General features: G+C 39.9%; 1 long non-coding RNA gene across 2 annotated transcripts in view; it reads right to left on the bottom strand.

Annotated features, from left to right (window-relative positions):
• LOC129464747 (uncharacterized) overlaps positions 1-19,129 on the bottom strand; it is a 98,550-nt gene extending 79,421 nt beyond the window's left edge. Inside the window, exons 1-2 of one of the 2 annotated variants that reach the window (XR_008651714.2) lie at positions 19,023-19,129; positions 459-609 (exon numbers count right to left, since the gene is read on the bottom strand). This is a non-coding gene — a long non-coding RNA (uncharacterized lncRNA). The remainder of the gene's footprint in view (positions 1-458; positions 610-19,022) is intronic. The other variant, XR_010116387.1, reaches the window with a different exon arrangement.
• Positions 19,130-19,430: the final 301 nt, after the last annotated feature.

The following is a 19,430-nucleotide window of genomic DNA, read 5'->3' as shown; positions in this document are numbered from 1 at the left end:
GCGAGAGGGAGTTAATAAGCATGTAGTTTTGAAACAATAATCCATGCAATAGCACTCCTTCAAGTGTATACATGCCTTATACACAGAACTAAGGATGTGGTGGAAGATCTCCAACCTGAGTTTAGAGACCTTGTGTCATAGACCACTTGCACTTCAAGATCCTGGACAAGTCTCTTTGCACTCTGCAACTTGCCCTCATTCTCCAGAAAAGAAAATGAATAATGCCCTCCTCCTAGAGATGCAAAGTGTAAATGCACATGAAAGTGCTTGTTACCCATTCAGTGCTTTACAATATAAGAGAATATAATATGGAAAAACTCTATATGGGTAGAAATTGATTACAAGCCTGTCTGGTTCCTGTTAATGATCTGGAAGAGTAGAGTGTGTTTATATAAACTCTGGTACAAGACTCAGCTCTGCCTCCTAGAGAGCTCTTGGTTACACCTGGAAATACCCACCTTTTAAATTTGAGGTCTCAAAGCCCTGTTAGAGAGACAGCAGGCCATAATGATAAGGGCTTAGCACCTGGAGCGAGGAAGACAGGGTTGAATTCTGGCTTCACCACTTATGCAGCAGGTGACCCTGGCTGAGTCCGCTATTTCTCCTAAACTGTGGGAGAAATAGTAGTGCTTACTTCATACAGCTGTTACGAAAATTAAATTAATGTCGAGAGGTACATAGATTAGTTCCTGCAACAAAGTACTAATAAGAGCTTGAGAAATAAACATTCTACCTTCTTTCCTCCCACATAGTCTGCTTGTTATCATTAACTGTCATTCTCTTTGGTTCTAATTTGCCTTATTCTCCTTTTTCATTTTGGCTAATCACCTAATTATTTCAATAAGAAAAAGCAATCAAATAAGAATGAACAAAACATCTATGGCTTACAAAATGATCATGTATATACTCTCTCATTAACTCACACTCCCTGATTCAAAGTAAACAAAACAGTGCAACCAAGGTGAGCACTAAGGCACTAGGGATGTTGGCAAATCTGTTCTGAATGTCTGTGGTGTCTGGATGCCTGGGGAGCCTGGGAACTAGATTCTGAATTCTGGTATTGAATCCAACTTCTGATGTTTTCAAACTGTGCCATGGAAAGATAACCACTTCCCACCAAAACAGAATAACAGCTAATACTAAGTGTGTTTACTGTGTGCCCCACACCACTCTCAGTGCTTTACATACAGGAACTCATTTTGTCTTCAAGAATTCCTATGTGGTAGGTACTATGATTTATCTCATTTAAATGTGAGGGGACAAAAGGACAGAAGATTTAGTAGCTTGTTGAAATGGCGCAGCTGGGAAGTGTTGGAGCCCCTTTCTACCGCTTAATCTTTAAGATTATGAGAGGACTAGATGAAATAATATTCAACACAGCATCTAAGATTGCATTTGCAGAGATGGCTACAGCAGTATGTTCCATTCTACATGCTGTGCTGCCTTGTGACCTGGCCATGTCCTCATCAAGAGCTAGAGACACTTTTGCCTTTTTTGAAGCTGGGTTGACCTTCTGACTTGTTTGGAACAAACAGAAATGTATTAGAAGCGACACTGTGTAGCTCTAATAAGGCTAGATTTGAAGCTTCTGGTTTCACCTGCTTGGAACACAACATTTTGGAAGCCAGCTGCCATGCTGTGAGGAAGCCCAAGCAGCCACATGGAGAGGCCACATGGAAGAGGATCAGGATGACTGGACAGCAGTCACAACTGAGCTGCCAGACAATGGCCTGCAGCACCAACTTCTAGTGATCTTTGTGCTCTAGTCAATTCTAATCAGAAAACAAGGATTACCTGTTCAGCCTACAGAATCATGAAAGAAAATATACTGTTACTGTTGTAAGCCACCAAGTTTTGAGATAGTTTGTTTCTGCAGAAATTAATAGTCAAGATTATGCCAACCGTTTAGTTAGTAGTTGATAAGACATAGCCCTGATTATTGGTTTTAGGTACGTTAATGAATTAGCATTACAGACTAGTGATAAGCTACCCAACTTCTTACAGCTTGCAAAGTAATGAGTGAAGGCTCAAACTCTGGTTTTCTAACTTCAAAGTCTATGTTCTTTCCTTGACACCTGCATTTCTCAAGTGTGATTCCAGATCAGACTGTTTCTCATCCCTGTTATCACCCTAGTCAACACCAGCATCACCACTCCCCTGGGCTGCAGCAACAGCCCACAAACTCATCCTCCCAGTTTCCAAGTCATTCTCAGAGCTGCCAGGTTGATCTTTTTAAAGCGTAAATTGGATGATGTCACTCTCCTGCTCAGTGCCATCTATATTGAGAATTAGGTCCCACACTGCACAAATCTGGCCCTGTCTGGCATTCTGTGGCTCCTGCCAACCTCCCCCTCACTCCCTCTGCCCAGCCTCACAGGCTGCTGCTCTCTCTGCCTGACCCACTCCCCCACACCCTTAGTTCCAGTCTCCATCCAAATGCCACCTCCACAGTGATGCTCCCTGGACTCCATTAACTAAAGCACCCTCTGAACCCCAGTCCTCTCCTCCTCCTGCTTCTTCGTCTTTCTATTGCTCATCACTATTAAATTCATATCTTTGTGTCTTATGTTTTACATGCATATAAAATATATATTCATTTTCTTATTTACTCTGTTTTTGAGTTTGATGGAGAAAGAAACTTTGTTCATGTTTTAATCATACATCTCTTACTGCTTAGAATAGTAACTGCCTAGAATAAAGGGAGCTATGGTTTCAGCATTTCCTAAATACTTTTGTGTGGTCTGTCTACGCTTTGGCTTTGGTTTGGAGTTCCTGATTAACTAGCATGCAGCAGAAATCTCTGTATTCTCACTGTTGTCTCTTCAGTTCAAGTGGGTGCTTTGTGGGCGTGGTATATCCCAGGGCTTGTGTGAATGTGGCACTGGGTACCCACTATACACACACTTTTCCCTGTTCAATGATTGACTGGCTGACAGTCATTATCACAGAAGCCTTTGTTTTCCCTCTCTCTTTGGGTCATCTCTTATCACTTTAATAAGGAAGGACAGGGCTTTGACTGTGCCATGACCTTAGTAAGAGGCGAGCTTGGTCTGAGATCTGGGTAAGTACTTAGTTCCCAGTCTAGTCTATCGGAGCAAGTTCAGGATGATGGGAGAAGAAACGATGAAAGACCTGAATGGTCCTGTTACAATCATTTTAGGTGGAGAAACAGGCTTAGGCTCAGCGAGGTTCTGATGTGCTCACAGTTGCACACTTAGTCATCGGGAGAGCTAGATTCGAACGCGCAAGCTTTTGCAAGTCTCCAAAGCCAATCCTCTCAAAGGCTGTACTTTCAGCCACCACCTCCCGGGCGGGAAGGTCTGCCATTCTCCCCATGACCTGCAGAGTTCTTCAGGACATCTTCCGGAAGTGTTTCATCTCTCAGCTATAAATTCGGTGCAATTTTTTGTTAGGCCATTCCGGATTAGATCTTATACAACTACGTTCTTCAGTACAGTATCCATTAGCCACAGGTAGCTACTGAGCACTTAAATGTAATTAGTTCGAATTGATGTATGCTATTAAGTATAAAATAATACTAGATCTTGAAGGCTTAGTAAGAGAAAGCAATGTAAAATATCACATTAATAATTATACTGATTACATGCAGAAATGATAATATTTTGGATAACATGAAATTCATTATTAAAATAGTTTTACCCGTTTCTTTATATAGGTTTTTAATGCAACTACTACAAAATTTTAAATCTCATATATGGCTCAAATTTGTACATTACATTGTATTTCCATTAGACAGCACTGGAAAGCAATACTACAAGTTCTGACTCATAAGTAAGAGCTAAATTATGTATACACTTGGATGTAGAGTGTGGAATCACAGACAGTGGAGACTAGAAAGAATGAAGGGATTGGAGAGGGGTGGATGATGAGAAATTACTTAATGGATACAGTGTATTTTATTTGGGTGATGTAGACCCTGAAAGCCTTGACTTCACCACTACCTAATCAATGCATGTAACAAAATTGCACTTGAATCTCATAAATTTATACAAACAGAAAAAGACAGCACTGTTATAGAATAACTATCTTTATTCTTATTCCATGATCATTCAAACAGTAAGCCATACATGTCATATACATATACACCTCATACACATACATGTATACATACACCCATGTACATATATATACATGTATATATACATACATATATGTATAACATACATACCTCATATACACCGCATATACAAAGTCTATCCCCAGTTTCCCTCTGTGTTCTCCTCTTCATCTTATAAAACATCCATTTATGCCCCATAAAAAGCCACCCCAGGTACCCTAGACATATGGCACCACTGCCTTGTCCAACTTATGCATATAGTAGAATATACCTCCCTACTTTGCTCACACACTATTTTCTAAAGCTTATGACTTCTTCAGTCATGGAAATCTCATATGCCCTTTAAAATCATGCAGAATGTTGCCTTCTCCATGAAGCCTCTGAGGGTTTCTTCAAGATAATCCTTTATAACCAAAGCAGTTTACTTACTCTTCTCTCAAAACAAATCTTTAAAATATTTTGCCTCTTGCCTCAAATATCTATTACTGTGTGTGCCTCTCAAACACTTTTGTCGCAACTTGAGCATAGGAAGTATTTATCCAACAAATATTTATTGGGCACCCAATATGCCTCAGGCATCCCATTAGCTCTGGGATTACATTAAATAAATAGAAAAATAAGTACTTTTATTTTCTTTTATTCTCACTCTTATTTTTTCTGATGCTAAAATGGGATTGGAAGTGCAAGAGACTTACTGGAAGAAATGCTCATGAAGGATAAAGAGGGCAAGAGCAGGTGCAGGTAGGAAGACCCTTAGACTATGACACAGATGTGACACCTGTAAAAGGAAATAGGGAAAGGAAGAATAGACAGAAAGAGCCTCAGACCTCAGAGCCACGCAGAGGAAGTCTCAGCCAGGTGTCAGTAAGGCATCTGCTATCGTTTGAATGGGTGTGCCTCACCAAATTTCATATGTTAAAATTCTAAACCCAAACCTGATGGTATCAGGACATGGTGCCTTTGGCAAGTAATAAGGATGAAGCCCTCATGGATGGGTTCATGCCCTTATAAAAGAGGTCAGAGAGAGACACCACCTCACACACATCATGCCTTCCACCATGTAAAGACAGAAAGATGGCACTGCCTGTGAACCAGAAAATGGGCCCTCACCAGAAACAGAATCTGCCAGCACCTTGATTTCAGACTTCCTAGCTGCCAGACCAGTGAGAAACAAAAATCTGTTGTTTATAAGCCACCCAGTCTATGCCATTTTTTGTTAGAGCAGCCTGAATGCACTATGGCAGCATTTTTGAGCCAAAGTCACCTGTTGGAAGAGGCTTCCACTGTAGGGCAGGAATGGACCTATACTAGGAACCTGACCATGCTCAGTATTCGTCTGAGAGAAGCCCCGGGGAAGTGTGGCCTGAGTGTTTACGCCTCCACCTGGGGAAGATCTGAGGATGCAGCAGGTTTGGCTGAAGGGACACAGTCTCTTCGCAGTACGTTCTCTTAAAGGGATATCTAACTGGGGGACCTCCATGACATACAGCCCACTTCTTTTCATGAAAGATCCAGGTGACTTAAAATGTGGCTCGCAGAGTAATAGCATCGAGGTTAACTCCAGGCTTCAGAGTCATAAGGTCATGAGTTTGAACCTCAAATGACTACTTTACAATTGTATAATCTTAGGGAAACAAGCTCATTCTCTAGGCTTCAGTCTTCATCTGTAAAACAGTTGTTGAGTGTTGTTTGTTTACTCAAACACCTCACTGGGTAGCTATATAAAATAATAAAATGCATCTAAATCATAGAGCCTACAACATCATGTTTCATTGATATTAGTAATGATACCTATTATTGTTGCTATTGTTGTCATTGTTTAATTGTTTGGACCCTGAAATATCAGAGTGTAAATATATACACGAAATCCATCAGAGAAAATGAAAATAAAATCCAGAAATGCTAGTGATATGGATAAACCTTATATTTCCTGGCAGTCTTTCTTGAAAGGGAAATATTAGCTGTTACTTAATTCTAAATCTCCAAGAAGAAAATATCTCTTTCCATACTGGAAATGCAACATTTTCAGCACTAAAATCGGGATGATATTTTTCCCAGCGTATTCAGTGGGGACAGGAAGTTATTTATCCTACATTTATCTTGGGCCAGGTTGGTGCATCTCCCAGATTCTGTGCTCAGTAGAGGTGGGTTAAGTTGATCTGAGAGACAGGAATGCGGTTCCAGAGCCATAACTGTGTTTCCCTTCCGTAGAAATACAGGAGCTTTGAGAAAGCTGTTCAGGTATCAATATATTTGAGAAAATAGAAGCATCCTAGAATAGTTAAGCCTCTTATTTGTAGTATCATGAGCACTCTAGGAGCTTTCTGGAGAATTTCTGGAGATCACTAGGAACTTGTGGATGGAGGGAGGTGAAGATGCTGACCTTCGACCCACAGAGATCTGTGCTTCAGTGCCAGTTCCCTCCTTTCTTCCCTTTACAGATTGTTGGGAATATATATGTCCTCCCTGAGCCTGTTTCTCCATATGCACAATGTGGATAATTATACCTTGGCAGAAGTGTTGAGAAGATAAAGCATTTACAGGAAAAGAAAAAAGAAAAAAAAAATAGAACAAAATTGCCTTAGTTTGGGTTCCCTTGGGAGCAGACAGACAGGGACGGATATGAGGGCAAGAAGTTAATTTGCGAGATGAAAGCAGGAAACCCAGATAAGGGGGTGTTATAAGTTTAATTATGTCCTGCCAACATTTATATGTTGAGTGCCTAATTTCTAATATTTCAGAATGTGACTGTATTTGGAGACAGGGTCTTTAAAGAGGTGATTAAGTGGTCATCCAGGTGAGCCCTAATTCAATATGAGTGGGATCTTTATAAAAAGAGGAGATGAGGACACAAAGATGTGTACAGAATGAAGTCCATCTGAAGACAGGAGGAGAAAATGGCCCTCTAGAAGCCAAGGAGAGAGATACCAGAAGGAATCCACCCTGCTGACACCTTGTTCTCTGACCTCTAGCCTCCAGAATTGGGAAAGAATAAATTTCTACTGTTTAAACCTCCCCGTCTGTGCTACTTTGTTAAGTCAGCCCTAGCAAACATATACGGGGAACAGAGAACTGCCACAGGCAAGTTGATATGGTTTGGATGTTGGTCCCTCCAAATCTCATGTTGAAACATAATTCCCAGGATTGGAGGTGGTGCCTGGTGGGAGATGATTGGATCATGGGGCAGGTCCCCAGGGTGAACGGGTCCCCAGGGTGAATGACTCAGCACCATCCTCTTGGTGATAAGTGAGTTCTCGCTCTGAGTTCACATGCGATCTGGTTGTTTAAAAGAGTGTGGCACCTCCCACCACTTTGCTCCCACCCTCACAGTGTGACAGGCCTGCCCCTCCTTCACCTTCCACCATGATCGTGAGCTTCCTGAGGCCTCACCAGAAGCAGATGCTGGTGCCATGCTTCTTGTACACCTGCAGAACTGTGAGCCAGTTAAACCTCTTGTCTCTGTAAATTACGCAATCTTGGGTATTTCTTTATAGCAACACAAGAATGGACTAATATACAAGGGAAGGAGGCTATCCTGGGTACACTGATTAGCATGGGACCAACTATAGCCACTAGCTTCAGTCCCACTGAGAACAATAGGTAACTGTATATAGTTATCTCACCCTCAGGGTGGAGAAGCTGGGTGCCCACCCAGCTCCATCCATCACTCGTCATGGCATCTGCCTGGGAAAATAGCTCCCTGGCCTGCCACACACTGTCAGGCTGAGCAGTTTCTGAAGTGTAGAGCCTCCTCAGGCCAGAGCACTAAAAATACTCGCAGCCATGGAACCTATGAGTGCCCAGGGTACTGGGACAGTATATCTATGGCATCTTCTACCAAAATACTTAGTAAAACCTAGTTACAAAATATGGTAATGCACTGCACAAGGATATTTGAGTATACAAAAGTGGTCCATAAGATGACAACAGAGCCAAAGATTTCTATCTCCTGGTGACCTTTTCATGATCCTGATCCTGTGTATGTCTAGGCTAAGGTGTGTGTTTGTGTCTTAGTTTTTAACAAAATGTTTAAAATATTTAAAAAAGTTGAAAAATTGAAAAAGAGAAGAGCTTATAGAATAAGAATAGAAATAAATATTTTTGTACAGCTATGCAATGTGTTTATGTTTAAATATTATTATGAGAGAAAAAAGTTTAAAAAATTAAAAAGTGCTTAAAGTAAGAAGGTTGCAGTAAGCTAAGGTTAATTTATTATTGAAGAAAGAATTTTTGTATACATTTAGTGTAGGCTAAGTGTACAATGTTTATAAATCTACAGTTGTGTACAGTAATGCCCTAGGCTTCACACTCACTCACCAGTCACCTACTGACCACTTGCAGGGCAGCTTCCAGTCCTGCAAGCTCCATTCGTAGTAAGTGTCCTAAAAAAGTGTACCATTTTATTTTATTTTATGCTGTATTTCTACTATACCTTTGTACTAGTCAGGGTTCTCTTAGAGAAACAGAACTAATAGGATATATGTGTGTGTGTGTATATGTGTATGTGTGTGTATATATATATAAAGGGGAGTTTACCAAGTATTAACTTACACAATCGCAAGGTCTCACAATAGGCTGTCTGCAAGCTGAGGAGGAAGGAGAGCCAGTCCAAGTCCCCAAACTGAAGAACTTGGAGACCAGTGTTTGAGGGCAGGAAGCATCCAGCACAGGAGAAAGATGTAGGCTGGGAGGCTAGGCCCATGTCTCCTTTTCATGTTTTTCTGCCTGCTTTATATTCCCTGGCAGCTGATTAGATTGTGCCCATCAGGTTAAGGGCGGGTCTGCCTTCCCCAGTCCACTGACTCAAATGTTAATCTCTTTTGCCAATACTCTCACAGACACACCCAGGATTAATACTTTGTGTCCCTCAATCCAATCAAGTCGACACTCAGTACTAACCATCACAACCTTTGTATATTTAGATATGTTTAGGTACACAAATAAATACTTACCATTGTGTTACAGTTGCCTACTATATTCAGTACAGTCACATGCTGTACAGGTAAGAAGCCTAGGAGCAGTCAGCTGTACCATGTAGCTTAAGCATGCAGTAGACCAGACCATCTAGGCTTTTGTAAATACACTATGTTCATGCAATAATAAAGTCACCTAATGGTGCATTTCTCAGAACATAACTTCACTGTTAAGCAACGCATGACTTTAAACAAAGGCAACGTTAATGAATTCAACACATACTGTTTTTACTGTCCCTGGGCTCTGTTGTAGACTCTGGAATCACCCAGACGACCCGCACAGATCAGAATCTTGCCATCCTTCAATGTGGAGTTTGGATGGAAATAAGGTGGTCAGAGGAGATAGAAAGTGAACATTTAACAAGTAACTTTGGAGAGTGATAAACACTATAAAGGAAAAAACGTAGGACACTGAGATAGACTAATTGACACAAGGTCACCAGTATTTGTAAGGAAGAAGGACAGAAGCGAAGGAGTCCTATTACATACTCCCTCACACTGAGGGAGAGCAACTTGATTTATCAAGGGACTCAGAACTCAAGGGAAACCCTGAGTTTGGGGCATGCACAAATTTTCTTCTGGAAGAGAAGAATGTGGAAAGGGAGGACCCTGAAGAACTATGCAGAGAAGATACAAGTTCAGTTTTTCAAAAGGCAGACAAATGAACTCTGAGGGCAGTGACCTTTGGCTGGTCCTAAATTGTCTTCTGATATTTTTATGAGTTATAAACTTTTAGATGCATAAAAAGTTTAGTATGTGAAGAACAAACAACTATAATTCACCACCGAAGGAACCAGTCGGCCTATAGATATGCATTTACATATGTTCTGGCATTGGGAAAGTAATTCAACAGCCCAGTGGGCTTCAGTCTAGTTCTGAACCAGGGGGGATTGTGCCCCCAGGAGACATTTGGCAATATCTGGAAGCATTTTGATTGTCACACCAGGGAATGCTACTGACATTTGATGGTGAGTGGCCAAGGGTTCTGCTAAATATCCTAAAATGCAAGAACAGCCCATCTACTCCACCATGGCAGAATTATCCAACCAAAACTATCAACAGTTCCAAGGTCAAACACTTCAGGAAAGTCAATGACGCTGGGCCTTACCCCTCAACTGCAATATTGAAGTTCATCTCTTGTTTGTTCTTCCAATACCTAAAACAAGGCCACAATCATTAGATGACAAATAAACATCAATTATCACATGAGAAATGCTGGTCATCAGGGTAGTGTAATACAATAGAAAAAGAACAGGATTTAGCAGCGGATGCCCCTGGTGTTTCGTTATTTCGCTTACTACCCATGTAACTTCGGGTGTGTGGCATGGTTACTCTGACCCTCAGTTTTCTTATCTGTCAAAAAATAAAGCAGGTGTAAATGTAGTGTAAACACACATAACAAGCAGCCAGCCATGTAAGACACAGAGTAGATCCTCAAGTCTTCTGTCTTACAACTGCCACCCCCACGCTGGTGGCTCAAACAGCATTATTAAGTCACTCTACGTTCATTTCTAATTTTGAATCAATAAAAAATAATTTTTTAAAATCTTTCTTCATGTAGATATCAGTCTCAACTGCTCAATCACTTTATTTTAGTGGGAATTGGATTATAAGAATTGAAATCAGAAAGAAAGTATAGACATTATTTTCCAACATTATATTTTTCAGCGGTTTTTAAATTTGTATCCGTAAGTTCTTCAGAAGGAAGAGAAACCTGAATACAGAAAGGAGATCAGCACATAAAAGTGACACTTCAGAATCAGTAAAATAATTCTGTTTGGGAGAGGTTTTTTGTTGTTGTTGCTGTTTTAGTGTTTGCATTTGTTTTTCCCCTAAAGGTTTATTCTCCCATGTGAGAAATCAATGGGCTAGCTAATCAAAAATGAAAGACAAGAGGATTCAAATGGTTATACTGAGTCCTACGAGCTCAGCTGTGGATCATAGTGAAACTGACAACAGTGGGAGCTGGTTTTCCCAGTACTTGTTCAGAGCCAGGCGTTTCAGCCGAGGGTGGTTTGTTTCACTCTCCCACCAACTTCTCAAAATAGTTATTCTTCTTTCCATTTTCCATTTTACAGACGGGTAAACGATGCTCAGTGACATTAAGCAACTTGTCTGAGGTCACTCAGAAAGTGCTGGAACAACGTTGTTTAATATTTCAAATATTCACACACATTAGTTCATTGAATGTTCATTAATATTGCTCATAACTAACTTGGAAATCTTTTTCTTTCTGCCTAGTTTTTTTTTTCTTTCAAATCAGTAACTGAAGGCTCATAGAGATTGAAGAATGCTTTCAAAATGATGTCATTCTTGGGAGAGAGTCAGGAGGGCTCACTTCAATGTAGTCACAAGTTATGATAGAGAAATAGGAAATCTGGAGTTGAGACCCAGTTTTGCTTTACAAAAGCCACTCGACATGCCTTGCCTTAAAATTTGCATTTGCGAAAGGGGATACTAATGATACATAGAGGGACATAATTTAACAATATACATCAATTACCTCTTTGACACCTCACAACAACTCTTAAGCTGGTTACATCAAGGACTGTCAGCTACAATCCTGTTGCTGCTCCTTCCACAGATTTTGCAATATCTAAATCTGAAGACTGTCTGTTATTTTTCATTCTGTAATCTGGATATAGTCAGTGGCTGACACATAATAAGGTTTCTGTAAATGTCTACTGGCTAAAAGAATATTCAATAAACATCTAGAAAAGAATGTCTTCCCCCAATATCTTGCATGAGCTATTACAGAAATTTAGTATCATTTTCTGTTCCATTTTAATCAGTCAAATAAATGGACACCATTGCGTAGGATGTCAATAACATTATTGAAGTCAAAGTCATTTCTGAACTTTACTTCACATTTAATGCAGAAGGAAGAATTAGCAATACACCCGTAGACAATAATGATGATTTGCTGTTTGCAGGCTATGTTAGTCACTGTCCTAACACAGGGCCCAGGTATAATATTCCATGGCTTGAAATCTATGTATTACCTTGAACTGACCCCTGTGCTAAACTTGAAGCTCACATAGTCAGCTGCCTATGTGGCATTTCCACCTAGTTGTCTAATAGATATTTCTAATTTAATGTGGCCAAAACTGAGATTTCAGTCTTTTATTTTTCCCAAAGCTGCCTCTCCCCTCAGCGACCCCATCTTAGGAAATGACAACTTCATTCATTAAGTGGCTCAGGTCAAGAGCCTGAGCATCCTCCACGACTGCTCTGCCTGTATTCATACCACTCATATTCAATGTATCAAATGTTCCTTTGCGCTCTACTTTGAAAAATACCTAGAATCTGACCATTTCTCTCATCCTCTATGACTACCATTGGCTCCAGCCATCATCATGTCTCTCCCGCACTGTAAAAATAGCCGTAATTGTTCTCCCAGCCATGACCTTTGCTTGATCATGGCTGCAATATCTGTTTTTGTCACTTCTCTCTTCTGATTTTCCATATTTCAGAAACTTACCCTTAGTCCTCTCCTGTGTTTGTCTATGCCATTCCTCATACATGCTTGGAGCCTTTATTTTTATTGTTTTCCCAGCCTTAAATTTGGTGTCTTGTTCATGCTGAACTCCTAGTGTCTAAAACAGTGTCTGGTACATAGAAGGAACTCAATAAATATGTGTGGAGTGAATAAAGCAGATATTATGTAAACTAGTTGGAAAAATATCATTGATGGTCACTCAGATTCTTTCAAGTTTGGAAATGCCTGTGTGGATAAATTTGAACAACTTTAAGGAAATAGCCCATCATATATGTTTGATTTGAAATGTTATAAGTAACAACACATGATTACAAATTCCAGACTCTTTTTCAAAATATATGCCTACCAGGAACCAGGTTTTAGAAAAACAATAGAACCTTGGATTGATAATTCGGATTTCACACATGCTTCTATTTGGAGAGGAACCTCTTTCTATAAAGAGAGAATACGCATCCTGACAAAACAGAAATGCTTTGAAGAAGAGAAATTAAACATAATAAAAGGTCACAGATTAAGTATAGAAGTTTACAAAAGAAAAACGTGTGTGTGTGTGTGTGTGTGTGTGTGTGTGTGTGTTTTCCAAATAACATTCAGTAATGGCCGAATGGAAGTATGGCTTTGAGAAAGTTTAGAGGCAAAAGAAAGATAAAAATTAAAGTTTTTCCTTAGTTATTAACAGAAGTGAATGCTTAGATGACAATTGCTAAAAATGTTTAATTAGAAAAAATAAAATTAATTTGTGTTTGCATTCAAAAGTATGTACTACTTTAACCTTTGTTTTAATTTGGATGTAATCTTGCCTGAGAAGAAAAAAAAGTAGAAGTTAATTAATATGAACTGTCTCTCTAATAAAGTTTTAACATTTCAATTTAAGGGAACTAATAACACAATTTCCTTTCTAGTCCAGATTTTCTTGTTTCTCTCCTTTTGTAGAATCTAGATGTTTCTAAGTTTTTCCTAAGCTTTTTAAAATAGAAACTACATTTCCCCTAGAGGCACCTAAGCAAATTTTTTGCCCAGTGTCTAACCTTAAATTTGTTAAATCTTTTTAATTATAAAAATTTCACAAGAGGTTAAAACAAGTATATGGTCTCATAAATAAAATTTTTCAAGTAAATACCAATTATATGTAAACTTAGAAAGTGGTACAAACAGCATCTCTAATCCAAAGGGAATGGAATCTCTCTCTAGAAATTGTGGTGTTCATTTTCTGAGTCTATTAGTGCTAAATAGTTCAGCAAATTCTGAGCTTCAGGTTTTCTGTTTGCAAATAGAGGGGAAATTGTCCCAGCTCTCTCTGCAATACCAGAATATTTCAAAAATCCAATCAAGTAACAGATGAAAGAGCATTTTCAATAGGTTACCATCAGTATCTCTTGTGCACATCCATACAGCCGCTCATGGGGAAGCAGAAGACAAACTTCTTTATTAACTATATGAAGGTTACATCTCAGGTGCACGTCTCTCATGAATATGTTTACATCATGAAAGTTATATTTGGCTCACCAGTGACACATTCCTACTGTTCCTGTCTCTAGAAAGATGGTGTCATTATGGCAAGAATGATTTAGAGATTAATATGCTTAAAATGATGATGTAAATAAGAGTTTTGCTCAGAAAACTATTTTTAGTAGCACTATCTTGGGGCCCTCAGTTCTGAAAACCGGGGCAATTAAAGCCATGTGCGTCAGCAGGCAGTCCTCTGATTTTCTCTCTGGATACCAAGAATTTGCTTCGGAAAATCATTTATAGCTATGATCAGTTTCAGAGAGGCTGACATTGAAGAGATGAGAGAGTAGTTTCCTGAGCCCAGTTTAAATATTCCCTTCCCCATGGGAGTTCTTGGCTACTTACAGTTTCAAGAATTCAGTTTGGTTTGCTGTTCGTTAATACAAATGTCAGCCAAGGCCACCACATCCTTAAAATTTACATAAAATTGACGTAGAGTGTCCAATGCTCTCCCCAAACGTTCTACAAACTTCTAAGCCTTCTGAGAATGCACTTTTTCTGCACTTGCATTCTTGTTCTGCTGGACATTTGCTCTCTTTTCATGAATAACCAACCATAGCCCATCCCTTTTTCCACTCCGAAAGTTATAAGGAAATTATACTCTTTACTTTTAATATTAAAAAAATCATACCCAGCATTTGTGATATAGCACTCTTTAGTGGACTTGGCAGATAGATGATTTGTGTTTTTTTGTTTGTTTGCTTGTTTTTTGTTTATTTTTGAGATGGAGTCACTCTGTTGCCCAGGCGGGAGTGTAGTGTTGCAATCTCACCTCACTGCAACTTCTGCCTCCCTGGTTCAAGCGATTCTCATGCCTCAGTCTCCTGAGTAGCGGGACTACAGGCGCCCGCCACCATGCCCGACCAATTTTTTGTATTTTCATTAGAGATGGGGTTTCACCATGTTGTCCAGGCTGGTCTCCAACTCCTGACCTCAGGTGATCCACCTGCCTTGGCCTCCCAAAGTGCTGAGATTACAGGTGTGAGCCATCGTGCCTGGCCCTAGGGTTTTCTGCTTACTGCAACATCCTGGATTGTAAAACTCAATTTCAGCCACACCACCATGTGGCTAAGCTGCTTCTGTCCCTCAAGACTGGCCCACTTAGATTCCTTGGATTTCTTATTCAGAACAGTTGTTTTTACATTTATATAGTCATATAACTTTCAAAAACTGCCACCCCTGCTTAAAATCAATGTGATGTCTGTTCATTGGGAAAACTATTCAAACTTTTTATTATGCCTCACAACCCAGGGCAGCTGTCCTGTCCAAATCCAGCTTTGCTCCATCTCTGCTGCCCTAAGTCATGACATGTTTCCTTCCTCATGTGCTACACTGGTGTCTCTCAGTGCTGTGGACGTGCCAAGATCTTTCTCACTTTAGGACCTGTGTCTGTTCTTTACTCTTCCGAGCCATTCTTCCCTAGTTTGTGGCACGCTTTAGGTCTCAATTGAAACATTGCTTTTTTATCAAAGCCTTCTTTGGTCACTCTATATTAACCTCCCGTTCGCTAGCAGTAAGCACTTTTTCTCTCCACATAGCACTTGCTACAACTTTTAGTTATTTCTTGAGTTGTTTTTCTGCTTATTATTCACTCCTGCCTTTATATTGAAAATGCAACAAAACCAAGGACCGTCAAATTTCTCATTCATCATTGCCTGACACATATTAGATGATCAATACATATTTTTAATTAATGGATACGCATGAAGAAATAATGGTGGACAGTCTCTGAAATGTTAGTGCTTATCTCTGGGCATTAAGATTTTTGGTCATTTTAAATATCTTTCTTATATACTTCCTACATACTTCTGTATGGGCACTAAAATTAATTTCATATTTCTAATTATGAAAATTTTCTGAGATTTGTTTGTACACATGTATCTATATATTAGCCAGGAATCTTCAGAGAAACAGAACCAGTAGAATATGTAAAAATTTATGAAAAGAGATTAATTATAAGGGATTTACCCACATGATTATAGAGGCCAAGAAATTCTGTAATTTTCTATCTGCAAGCTGGAAACCCAGAAATGTCAGTGATGTAGTTTCAGTCCAAGCCCAGAGGCCTGAGAACCAAGGGAGCCAATGATTTAAGTCCTGGTTCAAGTTCAAAAGCCTAAAGACTCACAGTGCTGATGTCCAAGGGCAGGATAAGATAGATGTCCCAGCTCAAGAAGAGAGAACAAACTCATTACATCCACATTTTGGTTCTATCCACACCTTCAACGGATTGGATGCTGCCCAGCCAGACTGGTGAGTGTGATCTTCATATACATATTCTTTCTCTCTCTCTCTCTCTCACACACACACACACACAGAGAGAGAGAGAGAATATATATATATGAAGAGCACACTCACCAATGTGGCTGGGCAGCATCCATACATGACAGAGAAAGAATATATGCTTTGTATGCATTTGTGTGCTTCTTATTTTATAATGCCCATCTAATCATATTCCTCCATAGCTTCACTGTCGCTCACAGAATATATTTTCAACACCTTAGAATAACATTCAAGTCTCTTACTACTTCAATGTCCCTTTTAGATCCCTGGGGCATCTTTTATAAGAGCACTAATCTCATTCACAAGGGATCCATCCTCATGACCTCATCACCTCCCAAAGGCCCCACCTCCTAACACCATCAGATTGGTGATTAGATTTCAATGTGTGAATTTTGGATGGACACAAACAGTCAGAGCACAACATAAAAAAAAAAATGTTTTCTAGATTTATGTATTGTACTTGTTTGGAGGGCTGTCCTGTGGAAATGAAATTCAATAAAATATTTGTTGACCTCCTATTTATATGAGGCCCTCCACCTGACACAGATTGGTTGCAGAAAGCACACAATTTGGCTGGCTTGGAGGAACACTGAGGTTGAGAGTTAAGCTGAACCCTTAGGAATGTAGAGTCTATCAGTAGGTCTGGTGAAGGTTATGGGTCAGGCACAGTTCATTGTTGCATGTATGCAGACATGCATGCATGCTGGCTTTGCAGACAGTCTTGCTCTGTCACTCAGGCTGGAGTGCACTGGCATGATCTCTGCTCACTACAACCTCTGACTCCTGGGTTCAAGTGATCCTCACACCTCAGCCTCCTGAGTAGCTGGGACTACAGGCGCACACAACCACATCCCGATAATTTGCGTATTTTTAGTAGAGACAGGGTTTTGCCATGTTGCCCAGGCTGGTCTTGAACTCCTGAGCTCAAGCGATCCACCTGCCCCAGCCTCCCAAAGTTCTGGGATTACAGGCGTGAGCCACTGCACCCAGCCTGATTTATCAAACTTATAACAAAATGAGATATAGTTTTAAAGCTTTGCAACCCCCCAAATCAAGAAATTTAAATCAATAAAATAAAGCATTTATTAAGTCTAGAGTCTGCTTTTCAGAGGCAATTAGGATAATAGAAATTAGTACTTTGTTTGGCAGACCCACTTGGTGCCAGGCATTGTGCCATTTGTACAATATCATTTTATTACTCTTCAGAATATGTGTTTGTGGTAGGTGTTATTTTTTGCATTTTATGTTGAAAAAACTGACCCTTAGTGAGGTTCATTAATTTGCCCAAAGTTACATAATATGGATAGGGGAGTAAGGAGTCAAATATAGGCTTGTCTCGACTCCTAAGTACTTGTTCTTTTCGTTATAACACACCATCTACGTGTTTGGCATTTGAGTCAAATATAGGCCTGTCTTGACTCCTAAGTACTTGTTCTTTTCATTATCACACACCATCTACATGTTTTGGCATTTGACAGAAAAGCTTGGTTCAATTCACATGCACAAAAGGAAACATGGAGATAGATAATGTTTTCTTTCTTCTATTTTTATTTTTAATTCAAGTAACAGCATTGTGGAATAAAAAGAACAACCAAATTTGAGTTCTGGCTTCATCACTCATTGGCACTAGGTCTTTGGGTAAGTCATTCATTTTGCTCTTTCATGCCTATTTCTTCTTCTGCGAAGTGGAAATAATAACCCTTCCTCTATAAACATCATGAGATTATTATCAAATAAAAACATTATATAGAAAAACATGCCGACAACTTTTGACTCTAAATAATTCTGGTTTAAAATACTGCCCTTGTTAGTCATTTAGACATCGAATGGATCTATTTCTGGCCCACGGGGCCCCTTCAGCAGCATTGCTTTCAAAAGATGCATTGCTCGTTGTAGAAGGAAAAGCATGTGGAGAGACGTCTGCTACTGCATTGCATGCTGCCAACCCTGCAGTCGTGAGATGTTATATGAGCTAGCTGCACTTTTGGTTTTTCCAACTTTGAGATTCTTTGGGACGTGAGGAGGGTACACTGCCATACGCACTGAGTGCCCTGTGGTAACTGGAGATGAAGGTGGCTTACCCTTCACCCTCCTCATCATGGATCCAGGCCTGGCACATAGGTTCACATGTGCTACACCTACTGAGATAGAGGAGATCATGCAGCCATCTGTGGCTCTTATGACTGGAAAGGTGAATCTATGCAGTTATCTTTCACACATTTGTTCATTTAAACAGTAAACATTGATTGTGAACCAGATGTAAAGTGCAAAGAAAAAATAATAAAAATTCAAGAACAAAGATAAATGAGGGATAATCGCCAGCTGGGTACAATCCCCAGCAAGTGCAGCACATAGCCTTTGTAAACAAAGGATTATATATTTAAAATTTTGTGAGAATGCCAGACAACCTGGAAACCACCACACTGCCCCCACGAAGGCTGAGTGGGGCCAGGATGAGTTTGGGTTGCTTTGGCTGTAAGTTGTTCAGGCTAAAGGCAAGAAGTTATATAAATCCAAGCATATTCCCGAGCCTCATTGAAAGTAAAATCTGGGGACCAAATATTAGACAATATGTGTAAATGAAATAAAAAAGCCATAAATAGAGTGCCTTAGTCCATCTGAGCTGCTATAACAAAACACCATAGATGGTGGCTTAAAAACAACAGAAATGTATTCTCACGGTTCTGGAAGCTGAGAAGTCCAAGATCAAGGCATCAGTAGGTCGAGTACGTGGTGAAGGCCCTCTCTCTGAATCACAGATTGTGTCCCCTCACTGTGTCTTCACATAATGGAAGGGGCAAATGAGCTTCCCAGGGCCCCTATTATGAGGTCACTAATCCTATGTATGAGGGCTCCATTCTCATGACCTCATCACCTCCCAAAGCCCTGACTTCCTAATACTACCACATTGGGTGTAGAGTTTCAATGTATGAATTATGAAGAGGCACAAACATTCAGAACATAGCATATGGTATAACAAAAATGAGGGATACAAACAAGGGATTTGGCCAATGTTATGAATGGACCTGAACCCCCAGTGGCCAATGGCCAGTGGATCAGGAGTGGATTGTGCTGATGTAAAGACTTG

This window comes from Symphalangus syndactylus, chromosome 16, assembly GCF_028878055.3.
Source record: "Symphalangus syndactylus isolate Jambi chromosome 16, NHGRI_mSymSyn1-v2.1_pri, whole genome shotgun sequence".
NCBI lineage: Eukaryota > Metazoa > Chordata > Mammalia > Primates > Hylobatidae > Symphalangus > Symphalangus syndactylus.
The sequence above is the reverse complement of the archived record's forward strand: the minus strand, read 5'-3'. Positions and strand labels throughout refer to the sequence as shown.